The sequence below is a fragment of the Mercenaria mercenaria genome, chromosome 17 (genome assembly GCF_021730395.1).
Source record: "Mercenaria mercenaria strain notata chromosome 17, MADL_Memer_1, whole genome shotgun sequence".
In the NCBI taxonomy this organism is placed as follows: domain Eukaryota; kingdom Metazoa; phylum Mollusca; class Bivalvia; order Venerida; family Veneridae; genus Mercenaria; species Mercenaria mercenaria.
The window spans coordinates 57072998-57078997 of NC_069377.1; positions in this window are offsets into that span (position 1 = coordinate 57072998).

Consider the following 6000-nt stretch of genomic DNA (forward strand, 5'->3'; position numbering starts at 1 on the left):
TGGACGGACATTTCCGTTGGGCAATTTCAAACGGTGTCTATAAATCACAACTTATTTGCTTTGCAAAAGCTTGATCAAAGTTAGATAATTTTATCACAAAAGAAATCGTCAAAAACATCATTAAAACATGGTTACAGATATTATAAACTACGGAGGCTTTTACAAAATTTTACAACAGATCGTATGAATTACGGAAAAAATACTTATTTTTAATCAAATATTTGTAAAATGTGTCAAAAAGTTTATCAAGAGCGAGTAGAATGCAAAAATCGTAAAGCACAGTTCATGTATCTACATTTCGTATTTGATATTGTGATGACTAATAAAGTGTAAAACTCCGTGATGTTTTATCCTAAATCCTATAAAAACCGGGACGGATTGAGTTGAATTTAGTCTTGTATCTTGCTTAATTGTGCTCTTGGAAGTTAGGCTATTATTGCCCTATACACTTACTAAATACAAATATAATGTATAATAGTAATTTCATACTATTATGGTCTGGACATCGGATGTTAAGAGATGCATAATAGACATACAGTGAGTAATACAAACAATATTTTTGTGGCAAGAAAATAAGCAATTAATAGCTAGAATATCTTACACAAGTAATTGAGTTTGTATTTGTCCAATTATTTTATAGCACTGTTTACAAAATCATTGATTCTTGTCACTACACAGTATGTGAAAATGGTACGAAAACAGTTACATAAAGCACAGCATTATTATAAGAACTATTTATATATTAACGAAAACTGTCCATTTGACAAGTTGCAAAGCAAAATAGTTTTAAAGTTAAATATTGTTGAGAGACTTAAATTACACAAATAAAAGCAGAACTGTTATACCCTTCATACAAAAGGAGTGTACCTGTGGACATCATCGATCTCACTGTAAGGCTAAAGTAAATAGATATTTCGTAAAAATTTGAAAACTTGTTTCAGATCAGAGTAGGCATGTTAAGATTCGAAACAAAAGGAAAACGTTATATAGCAAATATACTCTTAATCAGCAGTCTCATACATTCTAGTAAAGTCGAGAAGAAATGTGCACAGGGCGAAACATTTTGGAAATCAAATACGTGTAAACTAACAAATCACAGTTGCCGACATAACAACAATTATTGTAAATATATAGCTGAACGTTTGTCAGATACTTTAAATTATGGTTCTTTTTCGACAGAAATTTATATTTAAGATTAACGGCGTGAGCTGCTACGGTAACCGTTATATCTCAAAACGGTGTTGAATTTTATTTGCGAATCTGAAATGGGTGTAAAAGTTGGAAACTTACAAACTTCTAGAATAGGGCTTTTAATGCATATTTCGCTTTAATTGCATGATTTCTGTCAGGACAAACGTATTTATATTATAGATTAAGCAATTGTACGTCTATGATTGCGGGCAGTGGTTAAAGTCGCTGACCTCAAACATTTGCCCCTTACCGGTATTCTTTCCAGCTTCCCGTCCGTGATGAAATAATGCACGGAGAGGCACCTGTGTTCTTCCTCAACAATCAGAGCTGGAAAGTCGCCATCTGACATACGATTGAGTTGGTGCAACGTTGAATTGAAATGACAACAAAAAGTAAAGACACCCTCTATGATGGCTGATATAAGCCAATTATTCTTTCCTTCCCGCAAACCAGTCAAGATATAAGATGTTTAAATAGTGGGGAAGCAGTGCAAAATCTCTCTGATTAAAAAGATCGCAGACCGAAAGCCTGCGAATAAGCGGAGCGCGGGGTGATACGTCGAGATTTAAAAACTCAAAATGCGATGTCATGTGTCGAAATCTTGATATGTAAACAACTGATCTCCGCCGTTATCTTTCTTAAATCTCGTCTAAAGCTCCGTGCTTTCGTATATATAAGCGTATCTTTCACCCACAATTCCCACTATTTGAATATCTTAAATTTCGTGTGTTCGCTCTGCGGCCACACTGAGCAAATCCACGACAATAAAATAGTTTCAAAGTTGGGGATGCTATCATAAAGCGAAAGCGCGACAAAAAGCGGGCGCTAACTAGCATGTTTCCGCTCCGCGACCTTGCCATTTTGTATCTTAAATAATCAACATGATTTTATCCTGCGCATGAGCTGTTTTTTCACCCCGTGACTGTATTACGTCTCAAATCACAGATTGTAGTGTTCTTAGAATTCTTAACATATCCTGAACATTCTTTCTGTTCAGATTTGTTCACATCCTTTGCAGAAGTAGTATGATTTCTTTATGCTGCCTTTATGGTTGTTCTTATTTCCAATAATACTTATTCCATAATAAGCAACTCAGATAAAGTGCAACATGCCTGATTATAGTCTCAAGAACCAGGTGCGGTACAAGTAAAAAGCATTTTGATGTTTTTCTTTAGTCATGTTGTGATTTACTAGAACTTTCTGTTATTATATCTGAAACAAAAAATGTGATTCTTCACGTTCGTCATTGTGGTAGATGCATTAAAGTGGCACTTCTTGCGCCAATATCTCAAACCGTTTTTAAAAGAACATACTGGTGTCACCAAGTATAACAAGTTTCAGAAAATTTATTTTGGAAGTTTTGAATATTTACTTTCTTTTTGAGATACGTGTATATAAACTCACAGTGGTATCATCGAAGGAGACCGTAAGTTTATTTTTCAGGCAAAGAAAAACGACGATGAAATATGAATTAATGAGAAATGACGAAACATGAAAACACACAATAAAGGAATGTTATGTTTTTGTATATGACAATCCCACGCTGAGTTTATGGAGATCACCACATTTTTCGATACAGCGTACTAAAAAATAATATTTGACGACAATCAAATCTATTTTTAGTATCGTTTTGAAGTATTGTACTCAAACAAGTTAAATACTAGCAGGCTAATTAACACGTATATTACATGTAAGAGTACTATTTTTACGTCCAGTGTCAGTTTTTTTTTCGATATTTAAGGATAATCTCTATGACTAAAAATACATGGAAAATTACAGCTATACGAAAACAATTATTTTCTTCTTGATAGTCACAGCAAACTTATACGTAATGTTTTCTTTTTCAGAACGAAGTTATTCAATTTTTAAGTTAGTTCAGGAAAAAAATTGAATAACTTCGTTCTGAAAAAAAAAACAACAACAACAAAAATAAAAGCATTATGTATAATTAATATAAGTTAGTTCAGTGCCCATCCGCTTAGCTCAGTAGGGAGAGCGTTGGTCTACAGATCGCTGGGTCGCGAGTTCGATCCCCGGGCGAGGCGTATGTTCACTGTGACTATTTAATAAAAGACATTATGTCTGAAATCATTCGTCCTCCACCTCTTCTGATAATTCATGTGGGGAAGTTGGCAGTTACTTGCGGAAAACAGGTTTGTACTGGTACAGAATCCAGGAACACCGGTTAGGTTAACTGCCCGCAGTTACATAGAGAATAACAGGTTACTGTCTTTTGAGAAAGGGTTTCTCAGACTCTAAGAAACAAGATGGCGTCATTTTGAAGGGAAAAAAAAATTAAAAAGTCCGGCAAAACAGCAAAATTTGGTCCACCCCTACCTTTTGCACTTTATTTCTCATGATGGTACAATAGAGTTGTTAATAAATTATGACATGATAAATAGAATAACAGGTTACTGTCTTTTGAGAAAGGGAATTCTCAGACTCGGCTAGATATGGTCCGGAAGGAGCTCGGCAAGCCTCGCTCCTTCCAGGACGATATCTAGCCTCGTCTGCGAAACCCTTTCTCAAAAGACAGTAACCTGTTATTCTCTATGTAACGGCGGGCAGTTAACCTAACCGGTGTTCCTGGATTCTGTACCAGTGCAAACCTGTTCTCCGCAAGTAACTGCCAACTTCCCCACATGAATCAGAGGTGAAGAACTAATGATTTCAGACACAATGTCGTTTATCAAATAGTCACGGAGAACATACGCCCCACCCGAGGATCGAACTCACGACCCCGCGATCCGTAGACCAACGCTCTACCCGCGACAAATTTAAGTAATTCATCATAATTCTTATATCATCTACAAATAAACTAAAAACGCCAATCACGAACGGTTGCTAGCAAACGAACACATGACAAGATTAATAACATAGGATCAATTCGTTTCGCATTTGCGGTGTACGCCGTTTCGCTGCTAGCAACCGGCTAGGCATTCGTTTCATTTCCTGGCAGTGCCCGGGTCAATCCGGCGAACGCCGATGTACGCAGGTCTTGAGAAAACATTTGCAAGAGAAAACGTTAACTATCTGGCATACAATGAAACTAGAGCATTCTTTTCTAACAGTAAATTTAAGAGATACAACCTGTGATCAGGTTTGTGAAGCTCTAAGGTTTCTATTAGATAACATGTTTATCAAATTTTGCAATAAAACTTACAGACAAGTAATTAGTATCCCGATGGGAATTAACTAGTATCCCGATGGGAACAAACTGCTCCCCACTCATTGCTGATTTATTCTTATACTGTTATGAACGAGATTTCATGCTTAGTTTATCCTCTGAGACTCAATTTGAAATTATTGTGCTTTTAATGGAACTTCGAGGTATCTTGATGATATTTTTGATATGGACAACCTATATTTTTTAGAAATGGTGAAACAAATTTACCCAAAATAGTTTCAGCTTAAGAAGGCTAATACTTCAGATTTAGAATCGTCATGTTTGGACTCAAATTTAATAATATAATACTAACCTATAGCACTTTCAAAAATTGGACTTACACACCCGGAATACCATGGAGATGTAGTTTTTAAAATTCGGAAAACTAAACATAGTCCTTACTTTAATTATTTGTAAAATGTGTTAAAACGTTTATCAAAAGAGGATACGATGCGAAAATCGTGAAGCACAGCGCATCTTTGGTGATTGACCCCTCTACATTTAATAGCAACGCTGTCTGTTTATCTATGTTAGTTAGTTGTATGTGGGTGTATGTGTTTGTCTTTGGTACATGAATGTCTGCGCTACTGTGGTTTACTTTGTACTGTAACTGTGATTAAGGAACGTAGCATTCCCTTTGTATATTCTTCATTGTTCTACTTTACCCCTTCAACCCCCTCCCGCTTTCTACACCTTCCTCCCCTCTATATTTTGCATAAAATTAAAAATTATTTGTTTGATTTTTGAAGCAACCCGTCTGTAATATTTTCCGTTACAGCTTCTTTTTGTTGTGGGCCTACTTTGCACATGCGTGGCTATGCGGCTGTGTTTGTGGTGCTCTGTTCTTCCGAGAAATCTACCCTTTCCTATTATCTTGCGAGACAAGCATATATTTTCGCCAAATATATTAGGATAAACATTTGGAAATTTATGGTTAATATGAGTGAAGGAAGAAACATACCACAAGAAAGCAACCGTAACATATTTGGAAAATAACTCAAAACAGAACGTGCCGACAATATGCACAGCTAGGCTTGATACAAATCTCTGCTTGGAAGTTTCATTAAAATCAGGCAAGATATTATGGATCAAATTTGGACAAAACCTAGAGATATGATATGTTCAATATATTCATTAAAATCAAAGAGTCATTACTCATTATTAAAATATTATTCTACCGGAACATGCTGCTAAGCTTGGTGCCAATCACTCTAAAATCCAGCAAAATGTTTTAGAAATTAAGTCCTAACAAAGATTCATTTACACTATATACGGACCGTTCCATGAGAAAACCTGTAATGGTGACAAGATATAACTATTGCAGGATAAAAAGTTAGAATAAAAGAAAGTCATTGTTATACGCCTGTCTCGGTGGCAGGCAGGCGGGAGGTCGGCATCTATGTCCGCTCTTTAAGTCTAACAGTTTTCATCCGATCTTCACCAAAATTGTTGAAAATGTTTTTGGGAATAATATCCCAAGGCACTCTTGAATTATGGATTATGGCCATTGAATTACCCGTTATCTGCGAAATTAACCTTGTCCATTCCTACAGTTATGATCCGATTGTCAATTTATCCCACATGGAACCTAACAACTACCTTAATTCCTTCTTACTCTTTTTGGGGTTAACAAGACATACAAC